The sequence below is a fragment of the Lagopus muta genome, chromosome 4 (genome assembly GCF_023343835.1).
Source record: "Lagopus muta isolate bLagMut1 chromosome 4, bLagMut1 primary, whole genome shotgun sequence".
Classification (NCBI taxonomy): domain Eukaryota; kingdom Metazoa; phylum Chordata; class Aves; order Galliformes; family Phasianidae; genus Lagopus; species Lagopus muta.
This window is the reverse complement of record NC_064436.1, coordinates 23,064,792-23,083,150: the sequence shown is the minus strand read 5'-3', so window position 1 is coordinate 23,083,150 and position 18,359 is coordinate 23,064,792.

The window sequence follows — 18,359 nt, the reverse complement described above, 5'->3', positions numbered from 1 at the left end:
GCTGCTCTGCCATGTCCTGAGCCTGCAGTGCCACACAGGATTCAGGTTCTGGGGATCAGAAGTTGCTCACCAACACCTTCCCACCTCCTTGCAGAAAGCATCTCCTTTTCTACTGACTGCAGCCCCATGGCCAAGGACAGCCCAAGCCCTTGCCTTTGGCAGTCAGTCTGAAGTGAATCTGGAATCAGGTCTGCTAAAAAGTGGTGCCCAGACAGGATCACTTGCCTCAGAGAGCTCCCCAAAAAGCCCTTTTTTGTTTGTTCTTTAAACGCTGAAGCCATTTTTCAACAAAATCAACGCAACTTTAGAAATAACAGCTCCATGTTTCTGGAATTACATTAACATCTTATAAAGGAGATACGTAAAGTAACCAGCCAGAGAAGCAAAACAGAAGTGAAAGGTCTCATAAACATATGAATGATCAATTTCAGCATTACAGAGTAGACAGGGAATTGGGATGCACTTGTTCCCTCTGTGTGGTGGGTCTAAAATGGTGGAAAAACAGATGTGTTCCTGTTCCAAAAGCTACCTAAGTTTACAGTTTACCTATGTGTGCTATTGTTTTTCCACTGGAGTGATTCAGTGTTCCGTACTGTGAAGTTCACTCTCTGCTGCACAGGATGAGAGAACTTCTCTGCCCACAGGTTGGTCTCTCTTTGGGTGGGAGACCTCAGTGTTTCTGTGCAGCACATAAAGGCAAATAACAGGAAAGAGTGGACCCTTAAAGGAAGAAACTGAAAAGTAGATACTGCTTATCTAAGTGATTTATTCAATTGACACTTAAGATATCCTGAAGGGAAGAATTAACACTGAAATCTCACCCTTCTTGGTTAGTGCTCTACGAATTTTATAGAAGTAGAGTGCACCTTTCTGAGATTACAATATGTTAAATTTAGGGTTCCTTCATGCACATCTTCTAAGTTTCCCATTTCATTTTTCAAGTACTTACAAGCCAAATTTGGCACCCTTCAATTTCTACTCACATCTGCTACCTTCCTGTATTTAGACTAGTTTGGCTGAAGAGCGATTAACTATTGTGATATTCACTGTATTTTTCTCAGTCAGCCAGCTTTGTTACTGTCCTGCTCAGGGTATTTTTGATTTTTTTGTTTACTCAAGACTTAAATTCTCTTGATGGATAACTTGGATTTAGGTTACAAATGGACTTGAATAGTTTTTCTAGAATAATTTTTTATAAGCTACAGAATTGCTACAATGGCTTATCTTAGACCAAATTCAAAGTGGATCATGTTAAACCAGATGTGGCACTTTTGTCCTGGAACAAGAGCATTTGCTGATGAATTATTCAGAGACTGCTGTTCTGGAAAAGCTATTCTTGAGTAAGTATTCCTGAGAAAATCACATACAGACAAGCTTTTCTGCTGATGTTCTTCACAACTCACTCATCACTCACAACATTTACTGTAACAGCAGTCTGGAAGCAGAGGTGAAAAGAACCACAAATCTCACTTGATGTGCCACGTGGGTTGTTTTTCCTGCAAGCAGCTTAGATGTTCCTTTAAGGCCATTAAAAGTTTATTAAAATGCATGAGACACATCCATTATAAACCAAAAAAAGAATCCATTAATATTGCATATCAAATGAGAGTTATATTCACCTTCCAATACAAAAAAATAAATAAATTAAAAAAAAAAAAATCACCAAACCAAAAAAAAAAAGTTTATGTTTAGAAATTTTAAAAAGAAAACTTTTTTGTACTGTACTAATTGAATATTAAACTACTAATATGTGGATCAGTAATGGACGTGGATCTTCTACCTGAAAATCCAGCCAGTTTCAAAGAACGCTGGCTTAGTTCCTTGATATTATGATTCAGCTGACTTTTTCTGACCTTATATATTTTACATACACAGACAGTAAAATAAGCCTATCCTTCTTGTTGCTGTCTGTGCCCTTCCTGTTGTCCCCATCAATTGGTGAAACAGTAAAGAAGTTCTTCCTCATGTTAGTATGGAAACTCCTGTATTCCAGGTTCTGTCTGCTTACCCTTGCCCCTTGTTTACTGTCGTTCACCACTGATGAGAGTCTGCCCCCAGTGATGTGACTCCTTCTCTTCAGATATTTATAAACAGTGATGAGATCTCCTTTCAGTCTTCTGCAGACTGAAGAGTCCCAAGTCTCTCAGCCTTTCCTTGGACTCCTTCTAGGAGATCCTTGACTTTTGAACTGAGGAGCCCAGAACTGGACACAGAATTCCAGATATGGCCTCACCGGGGCAGAATAGAGCCACAGAATCATCTCTCTCAACCTGCCAGCCACGCTCTTTTTAATGCACCCCAGGATATCATTGGCCTTCTTGACAACAAGGACACACTGCTTGATTATAGCCAACCTGTTGCCCATCAAAACACTTAAGTTCTTCTCTGCAGGGCTCCTTTCCAGCAGCTCATCCCCAGACCTGTACTGACTCATGCAGTTATTCCTTCCCAGGTGCAGGACTCTATACCTGTTCTATTCTAGTTGAACCTCATCAGGTTCCTCTCTGCCCAACTCTCCAGTTTGTCCAGTTTTTACCAAATGGCAGCACAGCCTTCTGGTATGTCAGCCACTCCTCCCAGCTTCGTATCATCTGCAAACTTGCTGAGAATAGACTCTATCCCTTCATCCGGGTCATTGATGAAGGTATAGAACCAGACTGGAACCAGTACTGACCCCTGGGGAACACCACTACTTACAGGCCTCCAGCAAGACTCTGCACAGCTGAGCACAACCCTCTGAGCTCAGCCAGTCAGCCTGTTCTCAATCCAAAAGATGCTACTGTTTTCTTTGTAGTCGGCCTTGGTTGTTTTTTACTACTTAGCCCTTATGAGACTTTTTCCTGCAGTTCCCTCAGAAGACCACATTTTTATTTTTTGTGGTATGTGAGGTACTAACATACCTGTGTAATTCCTGCAGTGCTGCTTAGCAGGCTTTTGCTATTTAGCAGCTTTCAATATAACTTCTTACTGGTCTCCTCTGAAAGCAACTGATCAATAGCTCTGTTTTAAGCAAAATATATCTCCCTAAATAAGCTTTTCTTAGCTTGCAACCATTTTAATTTTTCCACAAATTACATTTTGTGAGAAGAATTGTTCATATTCCAGCACTCACAAATCAATTTGCTCTGATCTCAGCTAGCAGAGCCAAAGGTGTCTATGAAACACGCCAGGTGGATAAGCTGCTTTGGTACTAAAGATGAATCATCCCTCATGTATAATCAAAGAATATTAGGATGTTATAACCACAAAGTAAATAAGAGAGTTAGGCAAAGCAGACTATGATAACAAAAGAGAATAAATAGAAGGCTTACCCCTATCCTGGGCTCACTCACAAAACACCAGCAGAGGCAATCTCCAGAAGAGATCCTTCCCTAGTGGTAGCCAGCTCTTAAATAGGTCTAGGAGGGGTGCAGCCAGGCTTCATCCCTTCCGGTAGCACAGGTGAATTGCCTTCACCTGTGCTCCTCTGGCTGACTCATGGCTCGCCTCAGGTGATCAATCAGAGGTTCAGGCCGTGACTCAGCAGTTCCCATACACCTTGTTTGCATTTATTTTATTTGTATCTCTGAAAGATTAAGAATAAATAAATTAGGTTTTAAAAATTATTGTCCTCCTCTCTGTCAGCTTGTACAATTATGCTGCAAAACCTAATCCTTACTTGCAGCTGAATTTCAGTTTTTGCAGTACTCCCAGTATTGCAGCACAGTATTTTAGCTAGTTTTCTCTGGGCAGAAGCTGTGAATTAAATTTTCTGCATAGATATTAATCTGCTTCTACAGAGTTTACTTAAGAGGTCTGAAAATGTCAACTTTGTCCACTGAAACAGCACAAACCTTTAACAGAACACTATGAACCATAATATGAATGACCACAAATCCTCTCTATATTTAAAAGTATGTTTTCTTCTAGTTATTACATTAGTCAAATGGACACCACAAACAAGTGCAAAATATCCTGATTTTACAGGCACAATGAACAGGAAACACCTTGGATTCAACGTGTCAACTCTTCTTACAAATTAGGTCACAATCAATTTTCTTTCAAAGTTTTCAGTTATATTTCAGCACATCAGCCAGGTGTAAGATAAGTAATAACTGTTGTACAAAATTCCTGTTTTTCATGCTGCCTTGCTGCATGAGTACATATTGCAGTAATCGGTTTATTGAGCTGTGCTGTTTGGTTTTGAATCAAGAAGAAAAAGTATAATTGCCATAAAGCAGTGTATATTTTCTATGTTCAAAGTTTAAGAATGATACTGAATATGCAGTAGCAGATTTATAGCATTCAACTATTTTTTTTTAATACTGTTATAACAGAGAATTGATGGAATAAATGAGATCATCTTCAGTGAAAACTGTTGAAGGTTTAGATTGCTAACTGTTCTGTTATATGATTGTAATGTCTGTATTAATTAAACTATATGTCAGACATCCTTCTGTAATGATTTATGTTCTTCAGCTGCAATTTTAAAATGCTCAGATACAACCTGCTATAGTTTAGATAGTAAGGGAGCAAAATTTGGGGCAAAAATTGCACACTATAAATCTAGTTCAGGTATATTACACATTTACCTGTCCTCTTTAATAATCTGGCATTTCATATAGAAAAGAACCTGGAACTGGATGTCAAACAGTGTTTCAATGATGGAGTCACGTTCTTTAGCATGAAGCCACTTAGGCGTATAATCTTCTGAGTATTAATATGTGTCTTGATAGTTGAATTATATAAGCAGAAAGCTTACTTTTTATTCACATTTAAATTCCTGCCACTAGTTCTGTCTAGAATAACACCTAAACTTCAGATGTTATCACAGTTTTCTGTGGGCATTTGCAAAGGTTAGTAGCAACTGATTATCTGATCCAAATTTAGATGCATTTAATCAGAGAAACTTAAGTGATAAATACAAAGAAATTATTTGTTATCTCTTCCCTTAGCACATTTCTGCTTACTGAAACTATGTGCTTATCTGCAGAAAACTATGAAATTTTTCCTAATTTTGTTGGTTTATTTAGGGATGGACTCTTGTTTTCTTTTTTAGTTTCAGCTATTTGTATATTCCCAAATTTAACATTTTTCTGCCCTCCATCTTTTAAACTATCTATAAAAACTCTTGCATTTTCCGTCTAGATAGAGAAACTGATTTGATCTTGCTTACTCTGAAAGACCAGTGTATTTCTAATTCGGTTTTAAATCCTGTTTATAAAACACTGCTATATTTATTTGACTTTTGGATTCAACTCTTAGGCATTATTTATCCAGACAGAACATTAAATATAAGTTTAATTTTGAAGCAGGACTAGGAATGTTAAAGAGCACTAAACATTCATTTAATTATAGAAAAAGGTTACGTTTCTGTGGCTATGAGTGTGAACATAGTTTGTTTGGAATGAGTACCCTTTGAAAATCTATGTCATTTCCAGTAATTTTCAATAGGAGTTGGCTCTTCCTACTCCCTTGAAGATCTCATTTAAAGAATGTATTTAAATCTGTGCTAAAGTAGCATTGATTTGCAGGAATGTCGTAGCCAGCTTCAGAAATTAGCAAATCCCTCCTTGAGAATCCATGGCATGATTTTAAGGTTTAGATAGCATAGGCACCTAAAGTTTCAATGACTTTTTTGAAATGAGTACTTTTACAAGTATGTAAGGAAATGAACATTCTGCTCAGACTAAGCAGGGTATTTAAATTTCCTGTATTGAAAAGAAATAGATGGGATAGTAAAATGAATTAGAAACAAGCCCAGCAGATTGTAGATGAAAAAGATATAATTATGTGTAAGTCCATTTTTTGAATTACCAGCTGACAATCATATTGATTAAGTGATTGAGAGCATCAGAAAAACAAGTTCTCATGCTAAGCACTGTAATTTTTCTCCCTTGGATATAAACCATTATGATTTATTTTACTCATTGCTTCTTTACTCTTTAAAGGTGCAGAATATTAAATGTGGGGTTTTTTTGTTTTTGTTTTTTGTTTTTAAGTAGATATCTCCTAAAGGGAAGGAGGGATTGTACATACTAAAGTGCTCTGAGACCCCGCTCTCAGCAGGAATTTGAATTGGATGCAGATGACCAAAAAAAAAAAAAAAAAGCATAAATCAGAGTCATATATTTGCACAGATAAAATACTTTGGTCCTTTTGTACTTAAATTTAAAATTCCACACTTCGACAAATACAGACAATATAAATAAAGGTATTAGCTAGCCCTTGATGATTCTCAGTCCCTCCTTTGCATATTTAAGTTTTATTCCACCATACAGTCAAGCTGTTGTACCCAAGCACATTGTGAATCATTGTTTGTGCAGTGTCATTAATGTACAACAAACACAAGAAATTATTCTTTGCACAGATCCTAAACAAATAGAAATAAACACTCTCATTCCTTTCCTTCACTCTTTGTTTCAACAGCTGCAGTGCTTTACTGGGGGATACTAGGAACTTGAAATCTAACAATTTTCTAGTCCCTGATCACTGAGGTGCTTTTGGGTGATCTGGTGAGGCTCTGAGGGGAGACAGTTTCTACACTCAAGACTGCTAGTTTGTCTATGCTGAGAGGCTGTATTGCTCACTAGCCTTAGAAAAACACATTACACTAGATACAATGTGCGATTATCCCCACTGGGAACAATTCTAGTTTAATCTAAGCAAGATTATATACTTTTAAAAAAATTTTGAAAAGCACAGAGAGAGCATATCTACACTATTGAGCAGAATATGACAGGCAGCCTGCAGCTACTTCTGACAAAGCTTATAGATTCACAAGACATTCTGAAGAGCTATTAACCAAATCAATCTGTAAGAAGTATAGCCACATTAGCTTCATGGCAGTGCAGCTCTGACATGACCACACTGCTCCAATTTCTGCTTCATTACCAGGTACTGTAGATGTGTGCTCTGAAATTGTCTATGCAAGCAGTTAGTATAAAGAGAGTACTCAGAACAAATTACAGAGGTGAACATACAGCTTACTTTACTTGCAGAAATTCCCCATTGTAGATAATACCTTTTATTCCACAAGGTTTGTTTGTATCCTGATTTGGATTGAACAGTCAAGAAATTGAATGCAGAAATCTGAAAAGCTTATATTGCCAACAAAGAGTAATGTGGTATGGACAAAACATTGCGATTTCAGCATTTGGATGAGTTGGGGTTTGCTTCCTTTTCTTCTCTTCCTCACTAAATTAAGACTGGTAAGTAACACATAGGAATACACAAGCAGCTTTTCAGTGTAGTCATCTTTGCCATCTAATTCTTGTTCATAAAGTTTAAGGAATCATAATCATAAATTAAGATAGCGAGTAAACAATGACTTCTTGATAATTCCACAATTTCTTCAATGTTATATTTTGAATACAACAATGATCAGGAGATAGTCTGGAAAATGTCCAGGTGGAAAGAAGATAGATTGTGCTTTACAAAGCACTTCAAGCAATGCATAGAGACATGGTAGATAGAATGAATTTTCACAATAACATAACTGAAAGAAATCTGTTAAACTTCTTGAAGTATCTGCAATTGAATAAGCTCAGTAAACAATCAATCAAGATCAACAATCAACAGTCAATCAAGATCTTTAAAAGCTAAGTGGGAACTTGAAAAGAAACCAAAAGCCAAGATAGATCAAGTGCCAGGTCCTATATTTTGGCCACAACCCCAAGCAATGCTGCAGGCTTAGGGCAGAGTAGTTAGAAGACAGTGAAGAGGAAATGGACCTAGGAGTGTTAGTCAGCACTTGGCTGAATGTGAGCCAGCAGTGTGCTCATGTAGCCAAGAAAGCCAACGGCATCCTGGCTCGTATCAGAAATAGTATTGCCAGCAGGAGCAGGAAAGTGATCATCATTCTGTACTCAGCATTGGTGAGGATGCACCTCAAGTACTGTGTTCAATTTTGGGGCCCTCAGCAATGTTGATTTTTCATTCGTAGTGTCTGGTATGATCCTGTTTTGATTTCAGGAGAAAGACAATGTTGCTGAGCAGTGCTGCACAGAGCCAAGGAAATCTCAGGTTCTTGGCTTCTTGTACTATCCTGCCAGTGATAAGGGGGAAGAAAGAGCTGGGAGAGAATAGATCCAGGACAGCTGATGCAAGCTGGCCAAAGAGATATTCCATATAATATGACAAAATGTGAAGGGATGAGATGAGGCTTTTTGAATAGTTCACTTAAAAATGGTTAAAATGATACCTACTTCCTTATTCTTCACTAAATTTCAAGAAAGGCACAGCAAGTGTAAAAAAATCATTTCTCACCACTCCCTCTTAATTTTCTCCTGGTTGAAAATATGCAAAAATGCATACAATTTCCATCAATAATCCAAGCTGTCCACAGCACTATAGAACATTTTCCATTTAAACAAGTATACCTGTATGAGAGAGATATGCAAGCTGCAACACATAGAGAGGAGTTAAGAATAATACAGGGAAAGAAGTGTCAAAATGCTGTATTATATTTGCAGATTTTCATGAGAGGTTATTATGTCAATACTAATGTCTGAAGAAAACAAACGCCCACAGCCAAGTGCTTAGTTCTGCTATTTCTGTTTTTACTAAGAAAAGATTAACAAAAGGTTTCACCAAGACCATTGTTTCACTCTCAGAATTCATTTGTCCACATTTGTCCACATTGTCTACTTAAAACCCTCCTTATACAGCAATAAACTGGGGCTGAACATCCTAAGACCAGGATGCCTTAAATTCCCATCAAATGCTTAATATGATCAATACAACCTCAGAACTAACAATAAGAAGCTACTGTAGCAGATGGTGGCAGAAGAAGAACTCACAAGTACAAAATACCCCTATTTAACTGTTTCCATATTCTATAAATAAAGTAACATCAATTAAATGCATCCAGTTTACCCTTATAATTGAAACTTCAAGCCTGAATGTTATGCAGCTCAGGTCAAAAACTGGTAATAGTAATGCTTTCTTCAACACTCTATTTCATGTTACAGCCCCTGAAAAGCAAATCCCATTGCAGTGAATGTCAGCAACACAGGAACCTTGTGATCTGTGGATCTGAGTCTAAGGAGAAATGACTAAGGTTTTTTCATTTGGCTTAAGTATGGTTCACTAATGAAGTAGAACATTACATCTATCCCTACAAATTCAATAGTACATCTATAAAATTAATGGCACAAACAACAGTCAAGAAATCTTGGGGGAGGGAGGGTGTGGGGAAAGGTATAATCCAGAAGTTTACACCGCAATTAATCTCGGAGAAAAAGTATTATTCTTCAGCCTAAATGCTTAACCTGTTCATTTGTTCTTTTACTTCCTTTCTTAAAAATAAATAAATACATATGTACTAGTAAGCACAGCCGTAACAGTAGCATAAGTTAAATACACTGAACAGGAATCTGAACATACCAAGTACTTATCTTGAATTCCAGAAGTCTTAATCAAGAAAAAGGTCTTCCTACAGCAGGACTTCCTTTCCCATTGTGCAGTGTTGACATAGAACTGAAGTCGTTCCAATGACCTTGCTTACCACAAGGCTATGCAGACCTGTCAGCTGAAGCAGAATGTTATTACCTTTGGGGACTGGAGTAATTACAGTCAATTTGCTGTGTTGATTGGCCAGTGACCTCTTCTTCAACTTCTTCACTTACAATACAGAGAAATCTCTGAATGAAGTGAGTGAAGATCCATAAAGTGATCTGACTTTTGAAGAAATATAGCCACATAATTGCTGAAAACTGTATTTTATAGCCACTTGAAGCTTTAGAGGTCCTACTAATTCTCTTTTGCTTTCACCTATTGTGACCCTTTAGGAGATAGAGCTTCAGTGTCACCTGAAGGAGGGAATAATGTTATTAGCAATGACCATTTTGTGCTATTCATATGAAGACTAAGTAGTGAGCTCAAAGTAAAACAGTTCTTCTGGTTGTGGTCTCACTTAAACTACTCTTATCACTGTAATTTCTTGGATTTATGTGGTGGACTGCTGTCTGACAGTTAGCTTCACAGAATAGCAAGGAAAAACACTTTTTCATTGATAAAGTATTTTAAAAATAGAGCCACAGACCAGTCAGAAATAGATTCTTGGAAGCTTCAGATGTTTACATTTGATTTATTATTTAACTGCACCTGGCCAAATGAACTCCCTTTCTAATGAATTCTGTGTTTTAGATTCTTCTGCAAGCCATTTTCAGTAGGAAATCAGCATTTGAGCTCAGCGTTTTCAATTCAGGTCTCATTCAACTGCAAATTACCATAGCTGAATTATACAACCAGTGAATCAAGCTTTAAAGTAAACTTCAGTCTTTAACAGGCAATACTGCTGAGTTTGATTGCAATTACGGCTAAACCAACCCCCACATACAAACCCCTACTGCTCTGTGTCTATTGCCATCAACAAATAATAGTTTCCCAATTTAGTTGGTTGTTGTCAAATATATAATCTGCCTAGGATTCCAATTAATAAATGACTGGAATTATGTCCTGTCAATAACAACTCTTTAGGAATAAAAGAAAAAGGAGCACAAAAAAACCCCAAAACACATAGATTATCTCAGGACATTTTTTTTATGTTGTGTAATAAAGCATTATTGAACCAGGGTAAGAATCTGGAAGGAGAGAAATGCTTAATGTAGTCTTTTGTACAAAATGAGAACGTTGGAGTTCTTCAGTCTGGAGAAGAGAAGGCTCCAGAGGGACCTTATAGCAGTCTTCCTGTACCTGAAGGGAGCCTGCAGGAATGCTAGGGAGGGACAATTTATAAGGGCACATAGTGTTTCTCTACATTTTTATTGTATTTGGGAGAGTGCTTTACACTGAAGTTAGTACTAAAATTTCCTTGTTTGTTTTAGAGAAATCCATAACAGTTGCATGTACAGAGCCAATTCTGTAAATCATTAATACCATGTAAATTCTGCCCCCTCCATTCTGATCTGGTGAGACCTGGAATAACGTGTTCAGTTCTGGGCTCCCAAGTTCCAAAAACATAGGGATCTCCTAGAAGGAGTCTAGTGGAGGGCCACAAAGACCATTAAGGGGCCTGGAGCATCTCCGTTTTGAGAAAAGACTGAGTAACCTAGGTCTCATCACTGTTTATAAATATCTTAAATAATATATAAAATACTAATATAATATAGTATAGCAATATTATATTATACATATTATAAAAAAATAAAATACATAAATATAAATATCTTAAGTGCAGGAATCAAGTGAGTGGGACTCTTTTCAATGGTGTGCACAAATAGAACACCATAGGCAATAGGCAGAAACTGAAACACAGGAAGTTCCACAGTAACACAAGGAAGCACTTTTTTTACTGCCAGAATGAAAAAGCACTGGAGCAGGATGCCCAGAGAAGTTGTGGAGTCTCCTTCTCTGGAAATATTCAAAACCACCTGGGTGCCTACCTGTGTGACCTGTTGTAGGGAACCTGTCTTAGCTGGGGGTTGGACTCGATGATCTCTTGAGGTACCTTCCCACTCCTGCAATTCTGTGAATCTGTGATTCTGTGTGAGAAAAATTAACGTTACAAGTGAGAGAAGAAAAACTGTAGGTAAACCATCAGTTAAGTGTATCTAGAGTGGTAAAACATGATCAGTATAGATTATAGCTCAGGAAGTACTGAAGCTACTAAACCAGACATTGGATAAGCATGCCTAAGAAGTACTGTTGTGTTACTGCTTGTCCCTAAACATTTCCTACAAACACATGCTGCTGGGCTAAATGAACACCTGACCTGACCCAAGACTACCATTCTTAGATTGCTATTAGTAGGTACATTCGTTCCTGGTAGTGTCACTTATTACAAATATCCATCAAAGAAATGAGAATTAGCCAACCGGCCCCAGGACATAGGCACAAATCTTCAGTGCATCTGAATGGCTGTAATTTTCTTGCTGTCAAAATTGCTATGGTGATTTATATCATCCTACAATCTTGCCCTGCAGATCTGTTTGACCGGGTTGATTTTACCATGGTATTATGACAGCATATATTTTTTGAAAAATAGTGGAAGGGTAACCTTTAATTTTATGAGAAAATAAATATATATATATATATATATATATAGTAAATATAGTAAATATATAGTAAATTTCAAATTAACAACAACAACAAAAAAAGTAAAACACCAAGAAAAACTACTTTCCCAGTGTCTTTTCAGATTTACAGTCATGTTTTCAGAGTGCATTCAGTAAATCCTTATAGCTACACAGTATTTTTTTTTTCCACTGGTACTTCTGGCTACTGCATTAATGCTACAAGTTCTGTTAAAAAATGTTTTCTTTGAAATCATACCTCTCCTATACAACAAAATGTCTGGAATTAATGAATTTCACAAAAGCATTCTGTATGGAAATTTTGAGAAATCAATTTTCAGGGCTATAGTTATAGGTATCTTAGCTAAGCAAGGAGAATAGTAGGGCAAAGAACTCTTCTGGATTCTGCTAAAAGCTATTTTAAGAGTACACAATGGTTTCAGATAATAGAAAGTGTATTACAGAATTTTTTGTTTTGTGTTTCTTGAGCACAAAGTGCACTAGTATCCTAGACAATAGATAAGAGCTTGTAGGCCATGGCAGAATGCATGTGAAGAATAGCATGACATATATTTGAGAATATATGCATCATTATTTATTAGATCTTTAAAAAATGTCTTTAAGATTTCTGAATTTGTCAGCTGTTTCCTTGTTGGCACCTGGAGGAGAAACTGTTGAAAATGAGTGGAATCTACTTAATTGCCCTTTGAAAATAATAATTTGTCAAGACCTGGAAACAGTCAGTGGCATCTGAGAACCGTGCAAACGGGGCTGTCTCTTGACAGAATTCAGAGAAGAAGGATGTGGACTGCTATGGAGAATAAAGAGTGTAGCTGTTCATAACGTAGGCATGATGTTCTAAACTGGTCTTCCCCACATCTTCCGAAAAACTAAGCATTTGAGAAATTTGGCTAGGTACAATCAAAAGCTGATCATCTATTACACTAAAGACAAATAATTGCCCAAATAGTTCTGACATAATTCTGTAACTTGACTGCCGTTTTCCTAGCCACAAGGGCACAAAAGATGAACAGATGGTTGGTTTCTAAGGTACGCAGTGACTTTTCGACTGCGTTGTATCCCAGCTTGGTAGCTATTTAAAGAATTTCACAACTACTGTAACACTTCCCAAAAAAAAGGAGAGGATATGATAGGCGAGGTGTTTCTCTCATTGCTACTTACATCCTATGAAAAATTGTACAGAATGTCAGGCTTGACCTAATGGCACTGAAAAATGAAATAACTTTACCATATTACCTCCTTGGAAATGCCTTTTCTTTACAGGGTATCTGCCCCTTATATATATGCTATTAGTGACACTTGATAAATTCTTAGCCAACAAAGAAAAAACGGTGTCAAAAGAAAAATACTGTTGTTCTACTGAAATACATATTAACATTATATTTAGCAATAAATATGAAACTGAAATATGCTCCTAATTGGAGCTTAACTTAAATATGAACACAGTTACAGCTAAGTGTTTTGCATTTCTAAATAATTCTAGTTTTGTTTTGTAAGCAGACGCTTGGAAAAGAGGTAGTAAAGATAGTAAGGAAAATGAGTGTGAGAAATAAAGGTAAATAGAACTGAATTCCATTTAGACCAACATACTCTTCAACAGGGAACAAAAGTGGATGCTTGAATAGTAGTAGCAGAACAAGGTAAGCATATTTGCAAAGCAACTGCACAGTAGCTGATCATTGCACACCTTGGGGTTACTAAGACAAATATGATTAACTTGTATTTAGCAATCTCAAAGGATAACTGGGCCTATTTTAACCCCATGTAGCTCATTGCCACTCCATATCTTGCAGCAAAAGCTCTAATTCTTTTCCTATAAACTAGCCTTCTCCTCAGCCTTTTATTTTGAACTCACGTTCTGCTATCTTGATGAGATGTCCATTACTTTTCATAAAATTGATTTTTTTCTTAGATGTTCCCCAGTATTTCCCAGGTTGACTTACTCAGAGTATTACTCATTATTTTTTAATAACTTGTCAACACATTTAAATGAATGTTACATCCATGATGCCAATTTGAAGTCTGCTTCTGCTCTGAAAAAGTTCATGGAGTTGTCATCATGAGGTATTGCATTCCTTACTCTGCCAGTAATAACAATTTCTAATGGCTGCCACTTGTGCACAAACAAAGCAGAGGAGAAAGTGTTTCCAAATGCCAACACTCCAGGCAATCTAGAATTTAAAAGCCAATCTGGATTCCTGCCTTCTCCAATATCACACCATCTAGTTTTGCAGAACAATTTATACATTCAGTCAAATCTGGTCAATCCATGCTTTCATTGAAGAGTGCCAAATCAGTAATGTTTATCAAGTCTTATTGACAACAATGTAAAAATTGCAGAAAATAATTTGAAACCCTAATAGAGCAGTGTTACCTTAGTATCATTCAGTCCATTTGTGCCTAATTTCCAAAGCAGTCCTGGTGACTGATGTTTCTCCACAAGACCTTGTTTGTCATTCCATACAAGAGCTCTGTACATTCAAGCTGCTACTTCATGTAAATAGTGTACATCCCTCCTCATCTTACCATTATTTCCACAAAAGCCTGTACCTATGTAGCACAGAATACAGTTATCTAATCCACCCCGCTGTATCTCAGTTTTTACAAAAGCCCCACAGTTTGCTATCTGCACACTTCCTGCTCATCTCTCCAGCTTTCAGCTACAGGAACTCAAGGTGAGCCCCCTTTTCACCTGTTCTGCCCTTCTTGAGGTCTCAGTCTTGCCTATCGTCTTGCTCCCCTCACTAACCACCCTGACCTTCACTGACTAACTTATCTGCAATCTATTATCACCATTCACCAGTGTGAGTCATTGGAATTTTTAGGAATAATTTTAAATTATCCTGCAAATTCAATAATGTTTATAGAACACAAATTGAGAGAAAAAAACACACCCAATTTATGTAAAATTATATTATTTGCTCCATGCTTTCCTTTCTTGAATGCACTACAAGCTTATATGTAACTGTTTCTCTGTGCAGGAGAATGAGAATACAAATACTGTCACATTCAAACAATAGTTAAGGTTTTAAACGCATTCCTGAATCAAGCCTGGAGGGATTTTCTTAAAGATGCAGCAGTTGTGTACTTAGACCCCAGAGAACTTCAGGGATTGTGATCAGAAAAATTTGTCTGTATGTAAACTCATGCTAATTTTAACTGTCAAATTCTAATGGTGAAGGCTTTGTGTGACTGTATTTCTGTTCACATCCGGAGAACTGAATCATATACAATGCAAAGCAGTTTTACCCAACTGCTGTTGAGCAGTGATCAAGAACATATCCTAAAATGACGTACGTTGTCCAATAAATAACATTAATCTTTTCAGGCAAACAAGTGTTCTGGGAATGCTCCCTCTGGGAATGCTCCCTATATAAATAAGGCCCAAGATTCTTATTTTTTATTGATCCTGAGAATTTATGTTTGTTTGACTCAAATGTCCATTAAAAAAAAAAAAGCTGCAGCAACTTATTATGTTAGTATAAAATCACATCAAATAAATTGAGGTGGTTGTGTACACCAAGAGAACTAAACCTTTATTTATGTCACACTTTATATTAAATGAAAATAAATTATTTTCCAGAAGTGTCTAACACGCTATGGCTTTCTACTGGAAAAATAATTCTAACTTAACTACTTTACTCTTCACTGTCTCCCCATCCTTCCATCTCACTTTGCCATTGTAAGACCACGGTTAACAGGTTGTTGAGTTCTGAGAAAACTCAGATTAAATTATGGAAAAAAAAAGAAAAAAAAAAGCATACACAAATTTAAGTATGAGTGATTTTGCACCTAATACAAGAAAGGCTTCAAAATACTCAAAGTTAATACCTTACTACTAGTTTAAATTCAGAAAAATAGCTGTTTTGTCAGAGGACAGCTGAAGCACAAAATCTCAGTTTATTGTCTCTGTGAACTGCAGGTAAATAGAAAGGATCTGTGCTCAGGGAGCAGAGGGTTTATGGATGGGCACTAGAGAAAGTGTTTAATAATGCAGGCAGTATCATCTTGCTAGAGAAAGCATTTTGGAAATACACCTTTTCGGACAAAATTAATGGCTTAGTTCAAGTATACTCAACTTAACAATTAATCAGAGGAAGTTCTGTGAAACACTGCCAAAGGAAATGGTGGAGGTGAAACACTTCAGCGATTTACCATACTTTTAATTTCTAGAAAGCAGCAGGTTGTTATACTGTTCACAGGTCTGCAGCCTTGAAGTCAGAGGACTGTATAGCTTTGAATGCATTTCATTACTACCATCACAGTATATCCAACAATATATCTTGTTTGCTATTAGCCACAATGGCTTGGCTGATAGACAATAATGTAACTCTAAGTTTGATTGAAGTTAACAGAAGTGTTTCAGTACATCTGTATGTAACAGTTGTTCCTGTATAGCCCAAGCAAGGAATAATTTTTCACGACCTTATTGCCACAAGGTACATGTGTAGAAAAGAAACACCAGAGTGATAAACAACGGTAATAGAGCTAATTAGGCAAGTACTGGAGAATAGTGCTAAAGGTAAGAGTTTACAGGCACTGGATACACGTAGGCAAGATATCTTTATATGAAATCAGTCGATCCCATTCAACTTTTTGTATATTTTTTTCATGCAAGTGTTATGAGTCTGTTGAAGATTACTGTCCAAATAAAGATTACCATTGAATTCACTGGAGTCTGGAACATATACTTCATTCTTTGCATGTATTTAAGTACACAAAATCTCATTCATAGTCTGACAATTTAATGTACTTATTAAGTATATCAGTGGGTATCAACTGAATATGGAAATGGCATGTAACTTGCACAAGTTCACAGGAAGACTCTGTCAGAGCACTAAAGCAGCTGTCCTCTAAGTATTTCTATTTCCACTGCATTTGCTCAGAAATAGAACCATTTTCAACACTGACAAAAAGGTGAATCAACTTCAAAAAATAACGCAGACCGTCTTGGATTGAGATTTGACACAAAGATTTCTACCAGTGGGACTCTAACCTGATCAAGCCTGTTTTGCCCAACATGTTCCAACACATCCAACATTAGGTCAGATGCTACATTTATTCAAACTTTTCTGAAAGAATTTCTTTCCCTTTGGAAAGGCTTGTTCATTTCTTTTAGGATGTGTTAAAAGGAATGAGCTACACCTTAAATTAACTTCATTTGATAATTTTGCAGAGACTTTTACAAGGATACAGCCCTAAAAAGTAATCATTGCATGTTCTTTTAGTAAGTCAGCATGCATAAATACCACATTTTCACCAGACAGTCAAAAAGCACAGTTCTTTACAGAAATATCTTTCATAAAAGACGTAGAATATTTAAATATTAAATATATTACATATACTAATTAAATATTTAATTAATTAAAAATTAAATAAAAATGTACCAAGATGAATATTTCTTATTTCATAATAAATATCTCAGTGGAGGCCATCACAGATTGTGTTAAGGAACAGATAAGGAACATCCATGAAGCAAAGAACAATCTTTTAAATTATGACAAAGTACTTCTCCTGTTTCAGTTAGGCAATTTATTTGTGAAAGGCTGTTGTGCAGCCATTATGCCAATATTATTTTTCATTAGTCTGTACTAACAATGTAACTTATTCTTTTTTGTGTTAATAGACTCAGAGGACTCAAATTTAAGACAGTACAATATGACACCCAAAATTAGATAATATTGCCATCAGACCTTGGCCTACATAAAATGAGTATATAAATGGATAGAGATGCAGAATGGAAAAATAGTACTGTGTCATGCTGAAAGTACTTTCAGGAGAAAAAAAAAGTCTCACTTCCAATTAGATGGAATTTTGTAAGTACTATCTATAGCATCATGATGTATACAGACCAGTCTGTGATTCAAACCCTAAAAAGTACCTAAAAAGGTAACCCAGATGACAACATCACTATCACAGCTAGAACTATAAGTTATCAAAAATAGCAAAACTAGGGATGCATTAATCACAGCAGCCCAACAGCACCCTACAGTCTCCTTATCTGGAGTGTAACAATAGTGATAAAGAGCACAGTTTTTTAGATAACAGTTATTGACAAAAGCTAAATATCCAGAAATTATTTCTAGATATACATTTGGTTATTCTTTGACATAGCCACAGTCATGGATATTTATTTCTGTTTGAAATTTTTAATGATTTCTTATGTAAAGCACATGCCTTTAGTCCAGAAAATAGAGGTTAAACAAATTCTAACAAAAAATGTTAAATTCTCTTCTGTATTTTATGTTTAATTCCAGAAGCTGGCAATCCTCAATATTTAACATTAAAGTTGAATGTCACTGTAAGTCCACTAAAAAGAAACATTAGACTAATTAAAAATTG